This window comes from Antechinus flavipes, chromosome 2 (genome assembly GCF_016432865.1).
Source record: "Antechinus flavipes isolate AdamAnt ecotype Samford, QLD, Australia chromosome 2, AdamAnt_v2, whole genome shotgun sequence".
NCBI classification, from domain to species: Eukaryota; Metazoa; Chordata; class Mammalia; order Dasyuromorphia; family Dasyuridae; genus Antechinus; species Antechinus flavipes.
The window spans coordinates 675838960-675865138 of NC_067399.1; the positions used below are offsets into that span (position 1 = coordinate 675838960).

General features: G+C 38.6%; 1 protein-coding gene across 1 annotated transcript in view; it reads left to right on the top strand.

The window, feature by feature from the left end:
* Window positions 1-351: 351 nt before the first annotated feature.
* Window positions 352-26179, top strand: part of ZRANB1 (zinc finger RANBP2-type containing 1) — a 75888-nt gene continuing 50060 nt past the window's right edge. The window contains exon 1 of the mRNA XM_051982674.1: window positions 352-429. The gene's annotated coding sequence lies outside the window, so the exon portion shown is untranslated. The remainder of the gene's footprint in view (window positions 430-26179) is intronic.

Consider the following 26179-nt stretch of genomic DNA (forward strand, 5'->3'; position numbering starts at 1 on the left):
GGCCAATGACGAGGCGGCCCTGCGCGCAGGTTGGGCCTTGACGTTGTCGCCGCCGCCGCCGCCGCCGCCGTCGCCGCCGCTGCTGCTCCCTGTGTGCCTCGACCTCCTTTGCTGCTGCCGCTGCTGGGTCCCCAAGAAGACGACCCGCCCCGAGACCCTCGCTGTCTCTGCAGCTGCCGCCGCCGCCGCCTCGGGCCCGTCCGCCCCCGCTGTCCCCGTCCCTTCCTCCTCCTCCGGGCCGCGGTCGGGCCTGACGGGACCATGTCCTGACTGAGGCGGAGGCGGAGGCGGCCGCAGCGGGCGCGGGCCCAGGCCCAGGGCGGGCGAGGCACGGAGGAGGGAGGCCGGGGCCGAGCAGACCCGCAGCTCCGCGGGACGAGCCGCCGCCGCCGTCGCCGCCGCCGCTGCTGCCGCCGCCTCCGCCCCCAGGTACCCGGGGCACGCGGGGAGGGGACATATGAGGGGCGGGGAGGGGGGGCGAGCCAAGGAGCAGGACCCCCTGGCGCCCTGCCCTGTGCGGGGTCGTGACAGGGGTCGCGCTGCTTTCCAGCTCCGGGTTTGCTGGGGGGCCTGTACTCCTGCGCTGCCACTCCTGCTGGGCGTGTCTCCACCTTTCCCCCTCCCCCGGCATGTTTATCTTGTCTTTCCGAGATCGACCTAGCTCCGGGGGCGCAGGAGGAAGGGGTGGCAGCCTTAGCATTGGAAGGGCTGTGGGGGTGAGTGCCCCCTGAGCGCGAGCGGGCCTGGGGCTGCGGAGGCGGGCTCTGCCTCCTTCTCCCGGAGACCCCGATTTACTCTTGAATGAGGGGTTTTAAAGGAAGCCCGAGGCTGCTCTGGGGGGTGGGCGAGGGCCGGGCAGAGGCGGCGGGCCGCCTCCTCTGTTTCTCCCGTTTCCCCCAGTGACCTCTCCGGTGTCCGCAGACCCCTTTACCCTGTCAGCTTGGCATTGGGGTGCTCCTTCCTACAAGTTTGACGTTGAATGGAGGAGCGGGTCGAGCCGTTGGACAGTGTTTAGTGGGGCTCAAGGTGTTGCTTTCCAGTGCTTAAGGTGGACGTGGTCCCAAGTCCGTTTGTGCACCTGGTGCATTGATACTAAAGGAGAATGGGGGGGGGGAGGCATACTTTTATCTGCTTTTCTTTAGTGGAGCAGCCCCACACGGGCTGTCCCGTATATATCGATCTGGGATAGTTCCAATTTTCTCTTCTGGAGCTTCTTAGCAGTCTCTCAGCTTTTGTTTGGAGCTACTTTTATTTTTAGTGGTGGTGTATTTTTGGAACATTCTTGCTCTGCTTTGTGTTTTGGACAAAATGCCATTTTGTACATGTAACCACTTCCCTCCTCTACCCCCAATTCTGTTATCCCTCCACCCCCTCTTTTCAGGGGCTCCTTGCTGACTCCAGCTTAGCCTCCTATTGAAAGCCTTCCCCATCTCCTCTTGCAGCCTGTCTCCCACTACTTTTTTTTTTAATCGAACACTTTTTAGAAGGTAAACCGGCTTATTCATTGTTCCCCCAAAATAACATGTGCAGTCCTCCTGTGCCTTTGTTCAAGCTATTCCCCCGGCCTGGAATGCCCTCCCCCTTCTCTCCACTTGTCTAAATCCTGTTTTTTTCTCGTAAGCCCATCCAAAAAGCCCATCTTGTTGGGGAAGGCCTTCTTAATGACCACTCTTTCCCCCTGAACTCCAGTAATACTCATTGCCCATGTTGTTCATTTGGCACTGGACATGTGGCACCAAGTATTGTGGTTGGCCGGTCTGTCTGTATCCTGTTCGCCTAAGTAGATTATGAGCCTTGTATTCCATACAGTGACATTGTTTTAAATACGGTGCCTTGCAAAATAGCAAGTCCTCAGTTATTGTGGGCTGATAATGATGCTACCTTTCAAAATAAAATAATCCTTGTCTCAAATTTTTTTTCACACAGTCTTTATTGAGATGTAGACCTAAGTGATTCTAGAATGATTAGCTCAGTTTGTTAGAGCAAGGTGCTTAATGAGATTCTAATGAGACTAAACCATGTGGACCATGTATATAGACCAACCGGTTTCACAGAAAGGAACAACTGTCCTATAGACAAAAACTCATAAATCCCCATAATAAGGCAGTGTGGTGTAGTGGAAAGAACATTGGAATTGGAGGAAGATGACCTTGTCACAGCTACCTGTAATGATTTTGAACAAATCACATCCTCTGAACCTCACTCAGTGTGTTCATGTGTAAAATTGGGGGGATGGGAGTTTAACTTTATTATATGATTTCTAAGAATCTTTGGAGCTCTAAATCCTGTGATTTTGAAGGAAACGAGGTTATGATGATACATGGCTGGTACAGTTTTTTCCTTCTCTTTCCCACTGAATTATGATACTCAGTAGAGAATCTGGACATAAGCTTTTGTTAGGTGAGAGTGGTATATAGTAGAAATATGGTATTTGGGATGGTGTTTTGTGATTGTTTCTCTCTGCAAATGCATCAGCTTAATTTAGCCGTTTCACATGTATACTGTAACTATCTGTTCTCATATCCATTGCAATCCTTTTTTGGGGGGGTATTTAAAACTTACCCTATATATCATTGCTCCATATCCTACTCCATTACCTCTTCATGGTATGCGCATAATCTTAGACTCTTAAAGGTTTTGCCAGAGGACCATAAGATCCTTCCATGTTGGAAAGACTTCCTGTTTAGACCTGAGCTTTCAAGACCAGTGCTGCTAAATTTTCAGATGCATCTCATGCTGGTTACCTGCCACGAGATGAATTTTCCTTCTACAGCTCTTAAAAACTCCCCAGATTCTAAAGTATAGGAATTGTTATCTGTGTAGATGGAGGGACTTCACCCATCCACAGAATAATTGATTCTTGCATTACTTACTTTGTTCATAGGGCAGGTGATGTAAGATTATTTTTTAAGAGGAAAAAAAAGGTATTTAAAAGTTACTGACTTTAATTAAACCTAAAGAAAATCATGATTATGTTAAGGAAGCAGGTTTGAATGGTGAATATTTTGCTTAGACAAAATTATTGTTAATGTCTTATTTATAACAGATACTTAAAATGGTAACCAAAGTTATTAATATGAGGCTTTCAAATCTAAATTCTATGTTTAGTTTTAATAAAAAATTATCACTTTGAATTTTAAAATGAAACATGAACTAGTAAGTTAAACATGGTAAAATAGTTTCTCACCTCGCCTGTGAATTAATAATAATAATAGTCAACATTTACATAGTGTTTTAAGGTTTTTGAAGAACTTTATATTATCTCATTTTATTCTCACAGCAAACTTGAGAATAGTTGTCATTATTATCTTTCTTACTACAATTGAGGAACCTGAAGAAAAAGGTGGGGGTGGAGAAGGGACTTGGTTCAGAGTCATACAGCTTAGTGATTGTCTGAGGCAGTATTTGAACCCGATCTTTCTGACTCTAAGACCAGTTCTCTTTCTTCTAAGCCATCTAACTCTCAAGTAGGTAAATTAAACTTGGGTTTTTAAAAAAATCAAGTTTACTATTGTTTTCATACCACAGGTCACATGAGCAAAATTTAAAATTTGTTCTTGTGAAAAAGTAATTTCAACTTTGTATCCATTGACAATTTAGAAAAAAAATTAGTGATAATTCATATAACTAAAAATACATGGAACTATAATAACAATGTTTCCATCTTAGAGTTTTAAAAATGAACCTTCCCCAAGACTTGACAGCTAACTTCTCCTAACTTGAAAAAACAATACTTTGTAATATAAACTTGATAAAATCTCAGGAAATTCTTAACAATGAGATATACCAAGTGACTAATATCCCAAATGAAGTTTTAAACTTCAAAATCAAAAATAATTTGTTCATCTTCTTTCTCTGTATACTTGTAGCTTTGTTATTATTTTTATGTAGTTATAGTCATTGTTGCCATTTTTATAATTCTGTTTGTTTTAATTTTATATTAATTTTTATGTTCCCAGATATTTGTTATTTTTCTGGTTCTGTTTACTTGACTTTGCCCTTATTCATATACATCTTAACATCCTTTTTTATGTTCATCATATTTATTGTTAATACTCTATTCATGCATCACATTTTGTAGCTATTTTCACTATAGCCATCTACTTTATTTTCATATTTAATATCACATTTATTTTACTATAAATGTTTTAATGGATTTAGGACTTTTTTGTCACTAATCTGCTTGGAATACATGCCGTACAGTGGAATTTCTGAGTGATGGGTTATTTACTCCCTTTCCACCAATGTCTGTGTAAAAGTTTTTCATACTTTTCTTTAAAGAGTGATTGATGCCTTTGAGTTTTATCTACCATTTCTGGGGATAGTGTCTTCTTTCTACCCTCAGCTAATAAACCTTTCCTTGTAACAAAGATAGATAGCAAAGTAACCTATAAAAGTGGCTATGGTTTTGAATGAAATACCTACTGTCTCCCAATGCCCATTTCTCTACCAAGAGAAAGGAGGAAAACTTTACAAAAAGTTTTCATTAGACTTCAGTTCCCCTTTTAGTTATTAGTAAAAAGGTAAATAGAGGGGAAAAAAACACTGAAAAAAGTTGATTCATGAATGAATTTTTGTGCCCTCAATTTCTAGAACTCACTGTGATATTAGAAAAATATTTTAATACAGAAAAGCATTTTTCTTTCATTCATACCAGAATATTTATAAAAAGTTTTTATTGATTACTTTTGTATTCATATCACCTTCATTTCCTAAGGTGTCCCTTCCTCCCATACAGAGAGCTAAATCACTTATAAGGATTTAAAAGAGATAGTAGGAAATATATATATGAAATTTTAAAAAAGAAGAGAAAAAATAGCAGTTCAGCACAACTAGCACACTGATGAAGTCCAGGAGTCTCTCTGTGTTACAACTCTGGAGTCCCCTACCTTTGGGTATCATGTGGCTGTACCCTGGGTGCTTCTCTTTTCTTTCTCCATAAAAGGTGATCCAGTGACCTCATCTGTTCTAATGGATTCATTGATCTCTGTACTGGTTCTCAGATCTACTTCTTCAGACCTAAATTTCTTCTGACCTCTTATCTTCAATTGCCTATTGAACATCTTGAACTATATGACCTGTAGACGTCTTACTCTTGATGTGTCTAAAATATATCCCCTTTTTGCCCAAGCCCTCCCTTCTTTCTGACTTTCCCAGTACTATTAGGGTACCACCATCTGTGGTACCCAGCTTTACAACTTGTCATTCTTGGCTCCTCATTCTGTCACCCCCAATCTGTTGCCAAGTCCTTTTCATTCCTACTTTCTAACATCTATGTTGTAGGTCTCATTCCCTTTCCGGGGCTACCTCCAGCCTTGATGCAGTCCTTCCCTCCCCTTCTTCCCGTACTATTGAGATAGTAATTAGTCCAATAGCAGCAAGCCTGCTGGTTAGTCTCTGTTCACTTCAGTCTGTGCTCCACTCTGCTGTCAGATTGATCTTCCTAAAGGGCAAGTCTGATCATATCCAAAGTCCAGTAGTTTTTTGTTACCTCCAGGATCAAATGTAAAATCAAATGTAAATAGCATTTAAAGCTCTTCATAACTGGTCTCAGACACTAGCTAGCTTTGTGACCCTGGGTAACTCACTTTACCTCTATTTGCTTCAGTTTTTTCATCTGTAAAATGAGCTTGGAAAAGGACATGGCACACCACTCTAGTGTCTTTGCCAAGAAAATTCCAAATGGGATACTGAAGAAGAGTCAGGCAGGATTAAAAAAGACTCAACAAGTAAGTCAGTGGCATTGATGGGTTTTTCTACTCTTTCTTATTTTTCACACCCCTTCTCCTGATTTTATTTTTACTGGTTGTCCTTCATGCCGGACATCTCCTTCCTTATTTTTGTCTCTTGGGCTTTCTTCCAGTTTCACCTAAAATACTATGTTTTACAAAAAGCCTCTGACTTCCCTTTGATTTTAGTGCCTTTTCTCTGTTCTCCAGCTTATTTGGTTGTTACTTTTTTCTCTGTCCCCTTAAATTGTGAACTCTTTGAGAGCAAAGACTGCTTTTTGCCTTTCTTTGTATTCCCAGCACTTAGTACATAATGGGACACATAGTAAGGGCTAAGACATTTACTTCTTGATTTGATTTGACCTCTGAGAAGAAAGGAACGGGGGAGTTGCTTCTCCTGGCTCTTGAGAGCCAAACTTGATTGTTATAGCTATTCAACATTCAGTTTCATTTTTTTTTCTATTAACTGGACATTATTGTTTTCATTTTGCATATTTTTCTAATGATGGTGCTTGATTCACTTTGTGTCAGTTTAAAAAAGCCTTCCTATTCCTCCCTCTGTTCTTTATTTTTTTTTCTTTTAAAAACATAGTCATCAGTTTTTATGGCGGTATTCCATGTTACATTCACTTAACACAATTTTTTAAAAGCCATTTTCTAATTAATTGTCATCTACTTTGTTTAATTTGTCATCTACTTATATTAACAAAGAAAAAAAAGTATTGCTTATAACACTTCATTATTAAATGAATTTGGGTATATGCTATTTCAAGAAATGTTCTCTTAAATTTATGTGCCTATGTTATAGTTAAAGCCCAATAGAAAACCTAGGTTTTAGGACCAATTTTGCTATCTTCAACACCTGAATTAGAAAAGGGAATGTGTTCCTTTTCTATGTGTTATATGTATAATATATTACAGCATAGTAGTTCCATAATGTATATGTATTCTTTCTTGATTATAGCATGCTGAGCTTATTGATGATTAAATAGAGGCTTATTTACTGCAGAAATTCACTTAAGATAACTTACTGTATTTTAAAATTTTTACCTTATCACTAGTAGTTGAAGAATAAAACGTAAAGGAATTAAATGTCATTGTATAAGATAAATATTATACACATTTAGAAATTCCAGTCATATTCTCCTTGACTATACAACTGCTTATTCTAGTGATATGTTTTAAATGTAGTTGTTTTAGAAACTTTCTACAAAAATGAAATTGGATAACAATTATTTAAATTTATACTCATTACATTTAAGTATTGTGTAGGACTTTAAACTATTTTTATAGTTCAGGAAGAAAAGGAGTAGCAAGGAGAAATTCAAAGATTAAAATTATAGAAGCTTTTGTCAGTCGAATATCAATCAGACATTAAAATCAAATGGAAAATAAAATTTTACTTTAAACAAATCACTTGAACTCATTCTTTCACAAACATGTCTATGGAGCCAAACATGAGAAACCTGACTCTTAATTTTGGACCATATGCAGTTAAATTTTTCCCCTTATTTGTTAGAAAAAATTTGAGATTTATTAATAATAGTAATAAAGAAACTCATTTATGTTCTAGATTAAAATATTTGATTTTAGAGCTTTAAAGCTTATACTAGTTTCAAATTTGGTTTTCATGTTTAATATCTACTAGTGGATAAATTGCTTGGTCTGAGACTTTGACTTTATAACTTTTACTAGTTGTCACTTGAGAATCCATAACTTCACATTTTCAAAAACTTATTTGTTTTTTGGACATTTTGTTTTTGTTTTTAATCTATATAAAATGCCTCCTTCATACCCACCTTATTTTATTATAGATTAGAGAACACATACATAGATAGGTGTACTTAGATACACTGTGAATAGAAATGGAAATTAGAACAATAACTAAATCAAAATTAAGCCTTTGAAATTATAATGACTTAAGCTTTGCTCCATAGCAATGTGAGGAAAAAAAGGGGGAAAATAAACTTTTCCTCTTCTCTCATTCTTTGCAGAGGCACGAGGGCCTATCATCATGGAACTTTGTATATAAAGTAACTTCAATATATAGGTTATTTTTACTGAGCTTTTTTTCTTCCTTTTTTTATGTTCTTTATTATAAGGGATGATTTTATAGGAGAGAACAGGCATAAGGTAAAGTTACAATGGGAAATAAGTGATGTAAAAATTAAAGATTTCAATTAAAATTGTGTGAGTGTGTGTATATCTACATGTATTGTGTATCTACATGTGTGTCCTATATGTATTTTTTTTTTAATAGAATGATAAAGGAAATTCTAGTAGAAAGACCAGGCTAATGTCAGGGAGAGGGTATCCTGAAATATGAGGAGGACCCATTGAGAGTGGAAGAAGGGGAAAATGTGAGAGACACTCAGGACAAATATTCAGTAGAATTTATTAAAACCATGGTAAATGGAGGAGTAAGAAAGAGAAAACAGTCAAAAATTACTAAGGGGATTTCCCCTTTATCCTCTCCTTCCCCATAAAAGGATATATAGCCCAGTTATACCTTGAGGTCTCTTCTAGTTGTAAATTATAGGATTAACATGACATGGATTTAAGCATACTTTATTTATAGTCAACTAGAATATTTTATCCCATACAAGAAAATGAAAGATTTATTAAGAACCCAAGTTCTCAACATTGTACTTTAGAGACCTTGTAGAAAGATAAAAGCTGGGCCAAGAAGTGAAGAGGACCGAGTTTGTAATTCTAATGGAATATGCTAGCAGAGACCACTAGCAAGTCATTTATCTTCTCTGTCAATCACCAAGTCTTTTTTAGAAAGCATCTGCACGATATGTTAGGTATTGGATAGACAAATACAAAAATTGAAATACAAGGGACTTCGAATCTAGTCAGGGTAGGCCTCTACTACTTAAGGCACATACAAAATGCAAACAAGTTTAATTGGGTGGGTGGGTGGGGCTGTGGAGGCTACTACTGAGTGGGATGATGTCAGAAAAAGCTTCTGGGAAAAAGTGGCATGGGAGCCAAGCTTTGAGGACCTACATTTTGTAGAAGGGCCCAAGCCAGCCATCCTCATTTTCTTATACTGGCTTTGCTCTGACTTTTGAATTTGGCCTCTACTCCTCAGCTGTAGCCTTCTCATTTTGGAATTTGCCTTCCTTTTCTTCCTTACACTTGATTTTCTTTCTGGGTTCTTCTCTCTCTAGCCTTTGCTTTTTGCTTGCCTTGTTGCCCCCACTATTAGTGGCACATCTGGCACATAGTAGGGGCTTAACAGATGCTTGAAGGAAATTAGGGAGGAAAAGCTCTATGAGAGTCATGGGAATCACAGGAGGCGGACGATGCAATGGCACCAAAATGGGAGATGAGATGTCTTTGGAGGAACAGTAAAAGATCAGTTTGGTTGGACCATGGTGTCAGGGAATGATGTGAAATAATGGGCATACTTAGGAACTGAGGTCCAGAGAGGGGAGATTAGTTGACCCCAGCCCCATATGTAGTAGAGTGTGACAGACATAAAATTTGAATCCCTGTCCTGGGACTTCGTATCTCTCTGTTATAAAACCTGCTAAGAAGCAGATTTTCCCCTATTTTAGTTAAAAATTGTCTTTCCATTTCTTAATATATATGGTCAAAAAATATGAATCAGTGGTTTAAAAAGAAAATTTGAAAAAAAAAAAAGAAAATTTGTAAATTGTCAACAGCCACATGAAAGAATGCTCCAAGTACCTGATGATAGATCCAAGTCAAAAAGAAAACAACTCCAAGTTTTCCCTTAATACATGACAGCCTGGCAAAGATGACAAAAAGATGACAGTTTCTGTTGGAGGAGTTGTGCAAAGATAGGCATGTTACTGTAATGTTGGTTGAGCTTTGAGTGTAAACATTTTGGAAAGCAAGCGAGGAAAAATGTTTGCTTTAATCCAAAGTTTCTGCGATTAGCCATTTACTCCATGGAGATCATTGATACTCCCAAATATGTATATAGCAGCCCTTATTCTGGTGGCAAAGAATGAGAACCAGAGTATTTGGCCATTGATTGGGAAATGTTACTGAGCTTGAAGAAACCCAATTAGTAGGACGAATTCTGAGAAGCATGGAAAGACTAAAATGAACTGCGTTCCAGAGAAATAAGCACTATATTAAGAAATGACATACTATGAATTAAAAAAAAATGGAGAGTGAATATTATAGGATTACAAAAACAAAGCATGGTGGGAATGGAATTGGGGAAGGGATGAAGAGGTATTTCGTCCATCCTTTTAGGGTTGGGGTGGGGTAGAGTGGAAGGAACATAACATGTTTTAGGCTTTTTTTTCTTTTTGATGTATTGGTTGGTTTTGCTATTTTTTTTTTTTTTTTTTTGCTTCCTTTTAAAAAATATATGGTATGACTCTGGATGAAATGCTTGGGGAAAGTTAGGCAATATAAAAACATATGACATTAATGAAAGTTTATTTTAAAGGAATTGTTTTAAAAGTGATGTTAATATGCAGATTTCCAGAATTGGAATAGACCTTGAGAATATTTCTGGTCTGACTCCTCCTTTTTAAGGATGGTGCTTGCTAGTCTGTTCTAGAAAGCAACTTGTTCTCCATATATTCCTGATAAAGTGTTGTTTATGATTTCAGTTCAACAAATATTTTTAAAGTACCCCATTAGGGGAACACTGTGATAGCTCCTAGAGAGAATACCAATTTTGGATCAGCTTCTCTACATTTTTGATCTCTTTCTCCCTAACTTGAACCTCCAACCTACTATTCTTCCACAGGCGCAAACGGATATATTTTTAAATAACAACAAAAATAAGTACTTGGACAAATAATTGGGGGAAAAGCCAACCCTAAATTTCAAATGATTTACAACTTGAATATAAAGAATAGAGTACAGATTCAAAATAAATGCTTCCTTTTATTTTTTTCATGTTTGTCAGATTTTTGTCATTCTCATCATTGTAAGTTCTAAATCTACTTGTCATCACTTGATACAAACCTTATATTTACAGTTTTTATTTGTCATACTAATGGTCTGTTAAATTGACAAGAGAATTTAACAGTTTCAGTTCAGTTCAATAATGACGGATAATGTGTTTTAACATCTCTTCACAATTTCTCCTGCCTCTTCATTTTTTACTCATCATCATCCTCTGACCCTGAACAGGTTACTTAAGCTTATTTAAGCCTCTTCTACAAAATGAAGAGAATACTACTTAGGACAACATAGATCTCCATAGCATTTTATAGCTGACCAAAGCCCTTCCTTACTAGAAGCATGTAAGACTGGGGAGTGGAATTACCTTCCCTGTTTTACAAGCTGAGGACAAGAAGGACTGGAGAGATGACTAGTCACCCTGCCTCCAACGGACCAAAGTCTGGACTATGTTCTCAGTCCCAGGCTTCCTGGATTTTTCTGCTTTTGCCAATTTGATGCTGTTGATAATATTTATCAAGCATTTTCTGGGACTGGATATCAAGCACACACAAAGCAGTGTGCCAAGAGATTGGGGGAGAGAAAACACTTGCCTCTACTCTTTTAAAATTGCCCTTTTTTATTCTGAACTTCACAAACAACAAATAACATGGCCATCTTCTCTGTAGTAGCACGGACTAAAGAGGTAGGGAGGGGGGGTCTCTCCCATGTATGATTTTTTTCCTTTTAAAATGTAGAACACATTCAACCATTAGCTTTCAAAGCTTCTTACTTATATGTGCTTTCTGACCTTCTGATTTTCTTCTCTGTATTAAAAAAAAAATCATTGACCTTTATTTTTATTTTTTTGTGTACTTGCCCCTTTTCTCCCTTGCCCACCCAAACTCTCTTCCCTGCAATGGGGGGTGGGGGGCGGGGAGAGAGACACCTTGGCTGGACCTGAAAAGGAGTCCTGTCTCCAGCAGCTCGACCAGGAAGTAGAGACCAGAAGTTTTTGTGGGTCACTATCAGGAGAGTTCTTAAATCTTTCATGATTGGTTCTTTTCATTACATTGTCCCTCTATCTCAGTTCATAAAGGTTTTCCTGTTTTTCTTGGAAACTGTACACTTCATTGTATGTTCTGGCACAATGATAATATTTGATTCCATTCATCTATAAGATAATCTGTTTAGCCATTCTGGAGTAGATGGGGAGGGGGCTCCCAGTTTCCTGTTCTTTGCTACTCCAAAAAGCATGTTCATCATTGGAGCTTTGCTATGTTTTTCCTCATTGCTCCTCTGACCTCCTTCTTCTGGCACAGCCTTGTCTCAGTGAATCTGACATTCAGGGATGTTTGGGGCATGGTTCTGAGCTGCCTTCCAAAATGGTTGGACCAGTTTCACAGATTTACTTGGTTGTCACTGTGTTTTCACTTATGTCTGACTTTCATGACCCCATTTGGAGTTTTCTTGGCAAAGATATTAAAGTGGTTGATCATGTCCTTTTTCAGCTCATTTTATAGATGAGGAAATTGAGGCAAATGGGGGAAGTGACTTGCACAGGGTCACACAGCTAGGAAGGATCTGGGTCTGGATTTAAACCCAGGAAGATGTGTCTTCAGTTTCATTTAGCAATACACTAATCCTGCTTTCTCATAGCTTCTTCAACAGTCTTTCTCCTTTTTTTTGTCACCTTAGTTAATCTGATGTATGTAAATTAACATTTTAGAGTTTGTAGTTTTCTAATTATTAGTGATTTGGAGCATCTTTTAATATGTTTTTCTGAAAGCTTGAATTTCTTTGAAAACTAGATATTCTTTATCCATTTATATATTGAAGAAAGGCTCAGACTCTGGTCTCATTTTCATGGAATCTGGTAATCTGGTAAGGATATATAATATGCAGATAGCTAATTTGAAAAAAATGAGATACATTTAGAGTTATATCAAATGATACATTTGTATAATAAAGTGTTGCAAATTGTAAAGTGCTATATAAATATTAGCTATTATAAATATTCTTAATGCATAGCAGTATATGAGAGGTATAAGCAGAATGTTTTTTGTGAACTGGGGAAAAATGATGGAGAGAGGGGGATCCCAGGTTTCTTTTAAGAAATAGTGTTTGAATTGGGTTTTAAGGATAGGTAGGAAGAATGTGTATGTGTGTGAGGGGAGGGGAGAAGGGTGCAAGGGGAAGATAGACCATTTCCAGAAGAAAGTGGAATAATATGGAAGAAAGTGGAATAATATGGGATGTGTGTTTAGGCTGGTGAGTAGTTTTTTTTATATGGGGCATACAGGAGTGAATGATTTGAAATTAGGCTGGAGCGATAAATGGGTTCTAGATCAAACCGTTTTGAATGTCATGTGCATTTAATTTGTTTGAATTTTTTTTTGGAAGGCATTTAGGAGACATTGAATAGTTTGAACAAGAAGAATACCAGGATCAGATTTATGCATAAGGCATAAGAAAATGTGGAGATTGAATGAATAATTATGCTGTTGACAGGTAATAATAAAGTCAGAACAACAAATAAATTTTGGAGGAAAGATATCTTGGTGTGGGACAGATTGAGTTTGAGGCATCAGAAGGATGTTCAAATAAAGTTTTTTTTTTTTTTTTTTTTAAATCAACCACTTAGACACTTTGGTCTGAAAGTCAGGAGAGAAGCTTTGATTAGAAGATAATAAATTTGGGAGTCATCTGCTGTGAGAGGTGCTAGTAAAAATGACAAGTGAGAAAAAATGTGGTTGTCAAGGAAGAAATTTTAAAGAAAGAGAGATGATCAAGGTAAAAACTTGGTAGAACACTACCTGAAAGGAAGAGGATCCCAGAAAGGAAAGGGAGCAGTTGGGTAGAAAGAGAAGAAGAGAATGTTGAGAGGTGGCTTGGTGTAATAGATGGACTTGGAATAGTGAACCTGGAAGTTGTGAAAGGTGTAAGAAGTAAGAAAAGGGGAGGGGGAGCACTCAATTATGAAGGTTTTGAATACCAAGAAAGGATTGGTTGTATTTTGATCCTGGAGGTAATAGGAAGCCACTAGAGGTTTATTAAGGTGGGGGGGAGGGGAGGGGAGAAAAAAGAGACCTGCATTTTAGGTCAATGACTTTGCAGCTGAATGGAGAATGGACTGGTGTAGGGAAAGACTTGGGCCAGTCAGATCCACTAGCAAGCCTAATAAGCATGATTTTTTTTTTGGGGGGGGCACCCTGCATTAAACTGGTAGTAGTATCAGAGGAGAAATGGGAGCATACCGAAGAGATGTTGCAAACTTGGCAACAATTTAGATATGGAGAGTGAGACATAGTGAGAAGTTGAGATTAACATCTAGATTGTGAGCCTAGGGGACTGGGACTTGGTGCCCTCAGCAGCAGCAGGGAAGATGAAGGCAGGGCTGGTGTTCAGGGGAAAAGATGATTAGTTCAGTTTTGGACATATTGACATTAAGGTGTTGACTGGATATTCATTCCAAGATATCTTCAAGGTAGTTGGAGATGTGAGATTGGAGAACAGTTTTAAAAAATTAGGTCAGGATAGGTAGATTTAAGAATCATCAGCAAAGATATAATAATGTTTTTTTAAACCCAAGGTAGCTGTTAAGATCACCAGATGAAGTAGGATAGAAGGAGAAGAAGGGCTCAGGATAGTGGCCTGTAAGTATCTCTGAGACTTTAGCTGGGAAGACAAAGAAAGATCAACATCTTGTAGATATGAAGAGGTCTAGGGGAGAATGGCATCTGAAAAGCTAAAGGGGAGGGAGAGTATCTAAGGATACAGATATTTGAGAATCATCAACATAGAGATAATTGAATCCATGGGAGTTGATGAAATTAGAGAGGGAGAAAGAAAGATGAAGCAGGAAGGATCCCTGTTGGGTACATAAGTATTAGAGTTGAGCTGGATAGTGAGTCTGCAAAGGATGCCGAGGTGTCCCATAAATGGGAGATCCAGGTGAGAAGAATGGCCTGAAAACTACAGGAAAAGAGCAGATCAAGGAGATAGGGCAGTTGACAGCATCACATGCTGCAGAGAGCTCTAGGATAAAAATGGAAAAAAAGACCATTGGATTTGGGGATTCAGAGATCTTTGATAACTGGAGTCAGCAGTTTTGGTGGAATGATGAGGTCTGAAATCTGATTGTAGGAGATTGAAGAGAAAGTTGGAGACACCTCCTATAGAAAGTTTTCTCAAAGACTTCTGCAAAACAGTAGGTAGTGGGAATGACATGACTGTATGACTTTGAGGGTGAGGGGTGTCATGGGAAGGATCCAGGAGACAGGGAGAGATTGAAAATTAATAATAGAATGGGAATGACATACAGGAGTCAATCTGTTGGAAGAGACAGGATGGAATGGAATCGCTTGTGTAGGTTTGGCAAAGAGGCCATTTTTGACATGTAAAGACATATGGGTGATGGACATGGGGGTATCCAAAGAGGGTTTTTAACAATGTCAGATGCTGTAGAGAGGGCAAGAAAAATGAGGATTGAGAAGAGGTCATTAGAACTGGACAATTAAAAAAGCCCATTGGTATCTGAAGAGATCTTGCTTATAAATAGGAAACGAGGAATCAGTAGATTTGGAAAGATTGAAGATTATGAGGGAGTGGGAGTGATAATGGGGAAATCTGTTGTACAAGGAACCAAATCAAGAGTATACTAAGGAATGAGTTAGTCTTAATCAAGATAAGGGCCAATTCCTCCCAGAGACTGAAGTGAAGGAGGATAAAAGGGGAATGTGAGCCAAGTAAGTGTGGAAAACAGAGGCCTTTCTCTCAAATGGTCTCAGTTTCTTTGGATTGAATGAACAATGCCTGACCTTAGTTGTCTGATGTTTTAGGAGTTTTGGATTTTAACTAAATTTAGAATATAATTTTGATTTTAAGTAAAAACGTATTAATATATTACAACACAAAAAGAAGAATAAATATAAGTCAGTATGTATGTGTATAGTGGGTTATGTATGAGTGTGTTTTATTTTGTTCATCTTAACTTTGTATCACTTTTTTTAGGTCTTAAGAATTTATTAAATACGCTGTGCTCTCTGCCAGGCTCACTGGACATAATAAAGCAAAAATTGTGTCTGCTGGTGAGAAAGTTATATTGTTACCAGGGAGACATGTACAGAATAGATGGAGAGTAGATCAAAGTTTGCAGGAAGTTGGGCCTAAGGATTCTAAATCCATCATCTTACAGAAGAGGAAACTGAGGGTAGAGAGAGACTAAATGACTTATTTGTATTCACACAACTAGTAAGTGCCCTGAGGGCAGGATATGAGCTCAGGTATTCCTGACTGCCTTCAGCACTCTGTCCATTTCACAGTTTACCTGCCTAAATGGAGCTTTTGAGAGGAAGGTACTATCATATAGGGAAACTGGCTCCTGTCTACTATAGAAAATGTCATGTGACTCTTTATAATTGCCATTTTATGGCATAATAATCTTTTACATGACTATTATAAACTTAGCCACAAAAATTGTTTGTTTTGCGCTTTTACAAACAAACCAGTCAAGAATATTATTGTTCTGGCAGATACATTTTTTAAAAAAATTGTGATCAGTAGGTCAAAAAATATGGTTAGTTTTAGTATAAATTTATAAACATATTGGTTTCCTAAAAGTTTGTACTAATTTATAGTCTCAATTTGAACATAATTACTTCTATTCCCCAAGCCTTATTATCATCAACATTTGATAATTTTTTTTAAATGGGTGTAAAGCAGTACATCTTAAAATTATTTTAATTTGCTTTTGTCTGATTTTTAGAGAATTAGAACATCATTTCATGTGGTTAACAATTTAAATTTCCTAAAAAATCATGTTTTTCTCCTTTGTATTTCATGGGCCTTTCTTTGGAAATATGGATTAATTTAAATCTTTAATCTACAGATCCTGTTGAGCTGGCTATATTCCCTCTTTTCCTCTGAGAGTTTTAAAAAATATTCTAAAATTATAGCAATAACTTCAGGTTGTTGGTTTATTCTTAAAAAGCCAGTAAAATCATAATATGTTTTAACAGTTTCAAAAACTTTTCATAAGTCTGCTTACTTGAACAATTTCATTTAATCTAGTTAAACTTTTTACAGGTCTTTGTAATTTTTAAAAGCTCAATTTTGGGAATTTTGTGGATTTTTTTTTAAGCTTTCCCTTTGGGAAATTGTTTAGATTTACATGTAAATAGTAGATCAACTACTGTATAAAAATTGCTGTGGGAAATTGATTTTAGAAAGGTGTTAATTCAGGTCCTACTTTATAACTTTTCCTTTTTAAGAAATAGTTTTATGTATTTAAGCCTCGTATTGATATGATTCCAGAAGGGTTGTATATCCAGGTCCTACTTTATAACTCTTTAAGAAAAAATTCTTGTCTTTAAACCTTTTATTGATATAAGATACAGTCCTGTATCAATGTAGAAATAGGTTGAGTTCCAGAAGTTTGGTTGTTTGGAACTCGGAACACATTTTGCCATAGAAACAATACCATAAATGGTAGTTAGGTTCCCAGACTAATCCACAAAAGTCATTTTTAACCCATAGTTTAGCTGAGCTATAACACGTAACTTGAGTTTTAGGTCCTGGGAGCAGGGAGCCATGTGGTGGTAGAAGAAGAAGGAGAAAGAGAATTTTCTTTTCCTGGGTTCAGGGTCATCCGTAAGCAATTTTTGAAATAGGCCAACTTTTTTTTTTCTGGTGTTCTTTTGCTCCACCTTCTGTATACCGTTTTCCCCTGAGAGGATCCTCTCTCTAGGCCCATACGTGCCCAGTATTCTCATATTTTCCTCAGCTAATGCTTGATGCCCCATCCTCAGACTTGTGCCTCTCTCCTCTCCCTGATACTGTGGGTCAGAGCTGCCCGATTTCTCCTTTTCTTTAATGTCAGCGCCTACTTTCCACAACTAATTTAACCTTTCTTCACTCCTAAACACAAAGATTCTTAAAAATTTAAGTATTTCACATGAATTCTTTCTTGGTTTTTGGCAGGTGTGTTATGGTCTTGGAGCTCCTGCATCCATGCCTCTAGAATGAAATATAAATTCTTTAAATTTCCATTTAAAAGTCCTTCAAGATTTGACACCAGCTTACTTTTGCAAACTTAAATTTCATTCATTTTACATTTTGGCTACACTAGTCAACTTGCTGTTCCTTCAAACTTGGCATTTGGGCTGGCTCCCACCTTTCTGCCTTGGCAAAAACTGTGTCTCATACTTGAAAATGTCCTTGTCTCTACTTCTTAGAATCCTTAGTTCCAAGGGTCAACCAATATGTTACTTTTATAAAAAAGCTTTTTTTTGATTTGAATTTCAATGTTTTCCCCTCTTTAAATTCATCTTATTTTCATTTGTCTGTGAACTGTTTTATCTCCCATCAGAATTCCTTGGTTCCTTGAGGGTCAGAAGGTTTTGTGTTATTTGTGCCTTTCGTGTTCAGCACATATAGGGGCTTACTAAAGGTTTGTTAAATTGATTGGAAACACAGGGCTTTCATGTTTTAGAGGGGAAAGGTTTAAGGGGAAGTGTTTTATAGCCTATTTACTTTGTGTGAGAGTAATATTTAATTGGTATAGCAAAAAGAACTTTGGATTTGGAATCAGGAGTGGGTTTGGATCTCAATATTTCATTTAATATCTTGTAACTGAACAAAATTAACTTCTTTTTCCTTCTCTGTAAAAATAAGGGAATTGGACAAGATGGTCTTAAATGTCCCTTCCCACTCTAAAATCCTATGATAATATGAATGTAAGTGTAAATAGAAGCCATCAAATTCTGGAAAATTTGATATTAAGTCATACTTTCAAAAATATATTACTTAGCATCATTTAATATATAATTAACAGCCACAGAGTATTTAGGTCTTTAAGACAAGAAAACTAGTTATTTACTGACCCACTTGCCCAGATAGAGCTACTTGCCACCTCTACTCCCAGTTTCCCTGTGATTAGAGTAATCAGTTGGGAGCTGATGCTACCTCCCTTGAACTAGTGCCATGCTTAGTTTTAATTGGGTGGGGCTGGGCTGACCCAATTTGTTCTTCCTCCATTCTTTAGTGTGTAGACTCCTTACCTCCTGCACCCCTTATCCCTATGACTCAGAGCTGCTTCCTTCTTGACTGAACCTTTCTTTCCCTTGTCCTTCCACAGTTCATTTACTATTCTAAACTCTTGTTTTATTCTGCCCTGGGAAGTCCCCTCTGGATTGTTCACTAATTCTTAATCTTTCAAGATCTCTTCACCTCACACTCCTGATGATTTTGGTGCTTGTGGAAACTAGGCTTCTTCCTGAAAACATTGCATTCTTTGGACATCCTCTCCAGTAGGTCTTCCCCAAAACTGTGTTCTAGGAAAAAGAGTAGGGAGAGTCCAAGTTCTTCTGCCATCAATTCAAAATTATTCCTCCTCTGGGGTTCACTTTCTATCTGTTATTACTCCATCCAATCTTGGTTACTGGCATCTCTCAGCCCTCATACTTCTTGGTGGTTTGATGATAGATGCTGATGACCCTTCTTTCACCTGCCCTCGCCTCCCATTCAGCCTCCTCAGTCCCTATGACTTACATTCTTCTTCCGGCTCAATTGTTCCCAGGTGTGGTCATACCTTAGCTCTCCCCATCACTTATATAACTTAGGTAATTTTGGTGATTTTCATCTCTGAAATTCTCATGGACTGTGATCTTTGCCACCTCTCTCAGCCTGCCTTCTGTTATTCTTGCTGCTCATAGACCATCAGCCTTGTTTCAGTTAGTTCCCTGTGTTATGGTTTCCTATTCTCTTCACAGTCTTCTAGCATTGAATCCTTGGTTTTCCTTGGTCTTGGCCAGCCCCAGCCCGAGGTGTCCCCATTGTCAGTCTTGGTCATTCTTCCTGCATAATTCTGCATGTGGCCAGTCATGCCACTGTACAAGCTAAGCCCACCCCATCTATGTCACCTGAGCCCTTCCTGCTCCATCGCCTTTTATTCTCTCTGCAGTGACTCTTTCCTGCCAAGGGTCCTCCTTCACTGCTTCTTCCTCCTTTCCTCTCAAGAAGGACGTAGGCAGGCTGTCTTTTCCGAAAAAACAAAATCTTGTGAACTCCCTTTAGTCTCTCACTTTGTCCCTCAACAACCCTTCAGTACCATCTGTGTTCTGTCTCCGTTGTCAAAGAAGCATGAGCCTTTTGCCTTACTCAGGCCAACCCTTGGTTTCGTCTCCCTTGGTGGGGGGAAATCATTTAGATATCCCCAGATGCCTCACTCCCTCTGTCACACCCTTTTCTCTTTCACATTTTCCATCTCTCCTTTGCTCCTAGCTTCTTTCCAGTTAAATCTTCCTCAGTTTTAAAAAACAAATGGCCCTCCCTCGCCAGCCTTTGGCACCTGCACCTGCTCATCATTTCTCATCTAGGGCCTCTTCTCTCTTGTAACAAGGTTGTCTTGCATCTTGTTCCTGTTTTTTTTTTTTTTTTTTTTTTTTTTTTTTTTTAACCATGAAACTTGCTTCTCACCCCACTGTGATCCGAATTTGACCTCTTCTCTTGGAGAACTGCTCTCTGAGGCATCCAGTAATCTCATTAGATTCCCTGGGCTTTCCTCAGCTTTTTTTCTACTAGAACTTACAATCTTTTCTATGCCCTTCCTTTGCCCTTCCTCTGGCTTATTTTCTTGGACCTTCTACTTTTCACAACTGCTTCTTTTTGGATCTTATTCATCCCCCTGTCATTAAGCATGGGCTTCTATTGTCTAACTACCTTCTGAGTATCTCATCCTGGTTGTCTCTTCTCAAACTTAAATGCATCAAAGTGAGCTCAAATTTTTTTTTTTTAACTCGGCTTCTAGACTAACCTTCTAATTCTTTAGGTTTGGAACCTTGGAATCATCTTTGACTTTTTTCTCTCCTCCCCCTCTTCATACGCCTCCCCTTCTCCCCAATTCAGTTAGTTGGCAGATCTTGCTAATTCTACTTATACAGTGTTTTTGATTTTATCTGGGTCTTTTCAGATCCCTAACTTCTTCCAAGGCTTAACTTGAATTTTGTCCTTCCATCATTGCCTCCATGTGTCTCTGATAACACTAACAGCTGAGGACATCCCTTTTCTGAAATGTCTTATATTTACTTGTCCATATACTGGGATCTCCATTAATGGAGGGTTGACGCCTTAGGAACTGGGATCATTTTTTGTTTTTGTCTTTGTGTCCCCAGAATCTAGCACAAGATCTCATCCATAGGAGGTAATTAATAGATATGAGAGCCTCATCATTTTTAGCCTCTTATTTCTAATATTTCTGCATAAAAGGTAAGACTATGTATGTATAAATTGATTCAGATTCTTCTTACTTTAGGAAAATAATCTTAATTGCAGATAGTAAGAAATTCCTCTGGAAAGAATCACAGTTATTATTGGGTTTTATTTGTGTATGATTTAAGTAAAGCTGAGACCCATTTTTTATGTATGAGATAGCAGGAAAAATGGAGCCAGATTTGTGGGGTTTTGGAGTTTGAATATTCATTTGAACATTTTTTAAATTGTTGCCATTCCTACTTATTTTGGCTTAACATACTTCTATTGTATAATTCACTTGCATTTTTTTTACATTATTTTAAAAATTCTCTTTTTGATTAAAATGATGAGCCATAATAATTTGCACTTTCTTATCATATATTGTGTTCTTACAGATGATCTCATCTGAGCTTTACAGTAGAGCATAGAAGCATAAGGCATGAGTAGCAGGCTTGAAGAAATGTTATCCAGTGTTACAATTTCTACAAATGCTCGATCTTGCTGTGCATGTAGTAGACAGTTAAAAATATTTTTAACAAGAAAATAATTGAAAAACTACATGAAATAGGTGATGGTTTGTCCATTTGGCAGCTGAATACTTTAGGTTGGGTGATTTGTAAACTTAACTCTGTGTTGGACGAGTTTGTGAGGAAAGGTGAAGAAATTAGACTATTTGTGTAACACCTGACAGTCTATAGAGGCCCTGGGAGTTCTGCGGAAGGTCAGGGTTTATAAATGGTAGAAGAAAGTCATGAAGGCTCTTGAGCCTCTCAGAATGAGCTTTTGAGCTGTGGAAGTGAGAAAAGTTGTCGTTGTGCATGACTTGAGTCAAGGAGAGAGACCTGGAGAGCAGGATGTTAATGAGGAAGCCCTTTGCTCAGACCAGTTGAAAAGGGGGGCTGAATTGGGACACAGGCAGAGGGAATGTGGAGCAAAGCCATTTGAAATCAGAGACAGGGAGCATTTGCAGTGATCGACATCAAGATCCCAGCTCCTGGCTTGTCTTGGGCTTTAATGTTTACAAGATCTTTCCCCACTCATCTGTCTCACAAGGTTCTTGTTAGGCAAGTACTTTGTACTTGTAAATCTTAAAGTGATAAATATGAATTACTGTACTTATTCTAATAGCAGTAGGAAGGGCATTTATTATTATCCTCTCTATTTTGTAGATGAAACCAGTTGCAGAAACAGTCTCTGCCCTCAAGGAGCTTACATTCTTCTAGGGGGATACAACATATAAACAGATAAGTAAATACAAGATAATTTGAAAAGAGAGATGACTAACTAATACACGGGGGTCTCAGAAGGTTGTTCCATAGAGGATGAACCCTGACTTAGGCTTTAAAGAATTTAGGGGATTCTGAGAGATGGAGGTAAAGGAAGGAATGCATCCAGACATGGGGGGACACCCAAATCAGCGTCATGTTTTGGGAATAGCAGATGAGTGGTTTGGCCAGAATGTAGAGTATATGAGGGAAGAGCATTGTGAGGTAAATCTTAAAAAGTGGTCTGGAATTTGATGGAGGCAGTATGAAGTGTCTGAAGAGTCTGAGAAGTTGTGTTTTATGTAAAGGACTCTGGAGGTTTTTTTGGGAGAGGAAAGAATAATGTGGTTGCATCTGTGTTTAGGAAGAGAATGTGGCAGCTATATGGAGAACACATTATATTCCTTTTGGGAAGGACCTGAATGAGGGTGTGTTGACCCTGTAAAGGGATGAATATTTGAAAACATATGACTGACAAGTGGTATTGAGTGTGAGAAAGAAAGGGGAGTGAAGAGGGGACAGAGACAGAGTGTGTCTATCTGTCTGTCTCCAAGGTAATGAAACAGAGTGACCACAAGTGTGATGCCATTCCCTGGAAATAGGCAAGCTTGGACAAAAAGATGAGTTCTGGGGAAAAGATAATGAATTTTTCTATCCACATCAGTTAAAAATTTGAAAAGAAGTGTCCAGGAGATGTCTAGCCGGAAGTTGATGTAGGAGTAAAGTTTAGGGACAGACAAAATTTAGCCAGACAAAAATAAGGAATGGAGAGGTAGATTGGAGGACTAAACATTTGTCTGAATGCTAAGTGGTAATGGTTGGTGTTGAGGAAAAGCAGGGTTTATCACTTATTATTTGGGAAATTTGCCTTTTGAAAAATAAAATAATTGAACTAAATAGTGTTCATTAATTATCATAGGAACAAGGTTTTTAGCAAATCCTTAAAAGATACATCTTAGGGCAGCTGTGCGTAACACAGTGTGAGCTCCTTGAGGACAGGGACACTTCTCTCTTTTTTTCCTACTTTAATCTCCAGCACTTAGTTCTGTGCCTTGTATGTTTTGGGACCAAGGACCTGTGATTTTATTGGATGGATGGAATAAGCATTTATATAGTATGCCAGGCACTGTGCTAAGACTTTATAGATGTCTTATTTGATCTTCATGACCACTCTGGACTGTTAGTGCTGTTAGGATTACATTTTACAGATAAGAAGAAGGGGGCAAACAGTGATGACGTAACTTGCCCAGAATCATAGAGCTAGTTCCTGAGATGGGATTTGAACTTGGGATTTCCTAACTCCAAGCCCCAGTACTCTGTTACCCTGGCTCCCTCAGCTGCCATCTTGGTATAGGAGGAAACTACCTCTGCCAGTGCCAGTGCCAGGGTACCACTGGGTACCCTGAGAAGCCATGGGATGATGTGCTCAGAGTCCTCTGTATGTGACAGAGGCTCCTCAGCTCACATTGGAATTTTCCAGCCATCACATTGGATGGTTAGCTGACTATATCTCCTCCTCTGTAGGAGAGGCTACAGTATATCTACCCTATCTTCATTCTTGCACAGAATCTGTGCTTGGCACCCAGGCACACACAATCTGGGTTTGAGTCTGAACCGATTCAAAGATATTAAAGAAATGAGAATCTCTCCAAAGAGTAGTCAAGATTTTTTTTCCTTAACAGTAATAATACCTGACATTTCTAAGACCTGAAGCAGTCTCTTTACAGAAACCTTGAGATGGAGTTCAAACATTAGCACAGCTGTAGTTGAGGAAGTGCCGTTGATGCCAGAGGCAGTGCACTACTTGTCCATCTGAGGACTTGAACCGGTTTCTGAACTCCAAGCCTAGCCTTTAATCTGCTTTACCATTTCCTCTTCAATCTGATTTGAATATGCTCCCAGGCTGAGCCTGGGAGGATGGATGTGAGATCAAGAGAACAGTGAGGAAAGTGTCTGGAAAAGTAGACTGCAGCCTGGTCTTGGAGGGCTTAAAATACCAGGCCAATAAAAGGAGCGGGGATCCCCCACTCCTGGTCAGAGTAGGCTTGGTAAGATGCTACTGGGTCTCTGTGCATTTATTGTGTGCTGGTTACACCAGGTAAAAGAGCAGAAATCGAAACATTGCAATTTGGGAGAGAACCATGGATGTATGTACATGTACATATTAATGCACATATACACAGCATACTTATGGATTTTAGCGCATGCCCTTTGTACTCGGGGCTGTAAAGAGCATTTGTTCTTTCTCAAAAGTTAAAATCAGCTCACAGCAGCTTCTTCCATTCTGCTTCTGAAGCATCTAGTGGAGGCTGAATGATTTTAGCCCAGTTCTTTGTGCCTGTAACTGGGACCTCTTTAGGTGCTCCAAGAGCTGCCTGAGATGTTTAGGGCTTCTGGGTGATGTCTCTCAGTGTATGTTAAGGTTACACAAACATCTGGGTAAGGGGAGATATGTTATATCGTGTCATGGAATCTCAAGCCTGGATCTGGGGAGGACCTCGGGCCAGCCCTGTTTTTACAAATGAGGAAACTGGTCCCTAGAGGAACTGAGATGACTTGCTGAGATAACTTAGGTAGTTGTTGAAGAAAGCAGAATTTGAACCCAGGTTCTATGACTCCAAAGCCAGTGTTGCTCTTTATTTTTTCTTTTTCATTCTGAACTTAGCAAATAGGAATGTTAATTATATAAAGAAAGAAATGATGATTGTATATGAAGTCACAAATCTTTTTTATGTGTATCTTGTTTTTTAAAAAAATGTACATTTAATATGATAGTCTCAACTCTGCCATGCTTGGCTGTGTTCCTTTCTGAACTTCTATTCTCCTATTCTATATTCACCTATTCTAGAGTCAGAAAAGACAGATTTATATATATTTCATATGGTACATCTCTGAACCCTGAGTCCATTACTTTTCTACCAAGAATTAGGAGGCCTGCTTCATCATTTTTGGAGCTAGGATTGCTCTTGCATTTATCGGAGTTCTTAAGGCTCTTAAAGTTGTTCCTGTTACATTACTGTGATAGTGATGTATTTGTTTCTCCTTGCTTCTTATGCATCTGTTCACATGAGTCTTCCCAAGTTTCTTTGGATCTATCCCATTTTTATTACATTGTAATAATATTCTTTTACATTTATATGCTATAATTTGTTCAACTATCTTATTTCTGGTTCTTTGCTACTACAAAAACCAGTGATTTTTGAACTGATTTTCAGAATTATCTGATGAGTTCATACTTACACTAATACTGACCTGCCAGTCCTCCAACAAAATATAGGTATTCTTCTAATTAGCTGTAACTAGTTTATTACAGGCCTACTGTGTTATACAGACACAAAAATGTAGTTTCAGCCCAGCTTTCTTTTTGGCAAAATAACATGGACACAGGTAAATATAGACTCTATACAACATAATTTGGGATGTGGCACTAGAAAGGAGTGGGGGAAGGTCTCAGGTAGGAAGTTGCATCTGAACTGAGATGTGAAGGATTCTTCAGGATTCTAAGAGGTAAACTTCTGGGCATTGGAAGAAATAGCAGGAAAGCTGGTTTGTTTGGAGCTTTGAATCTGGGACTGTATTATGAAGAATTTTAAATGATAGTCAATAGGAAGCTACCAGAGCAGTTTGAAATGGAGATGTACCTTAGGTATATTACGTTAGTAACTGTGAAGGAGAGAAATTTGAGGCAGGAAAGCCAAAGAGGAGCCTACTGTAGTTGTGGGCATGGGACGGCAGTAATGACTTCCTCACTAGATGATGGCCGTGGGCCTGGGAGAGGATGCCCTTAGTAATAATAAGGAAGTTGAGAATGGAGGAGGGTTTGGGTAGACTGATCATGATTTCCATTTGGGAGATGTTGAGTTGAAGATGTTGATAGGATTTTCATCTTGGGATGTACAGGGAGTAGAAGGATGAGGACTGAAAGGGAGACCATTACAATTGTAACTGGAGAGATGCTTGGTAACTTTGGAGAGGAGTGGTCTCACCCGAGTGATTGGTTTAGAAAGTAGATCGTAAAGGGTTAAGAAGTTAGTAAAAGGAGAGGAAATGGAGGCA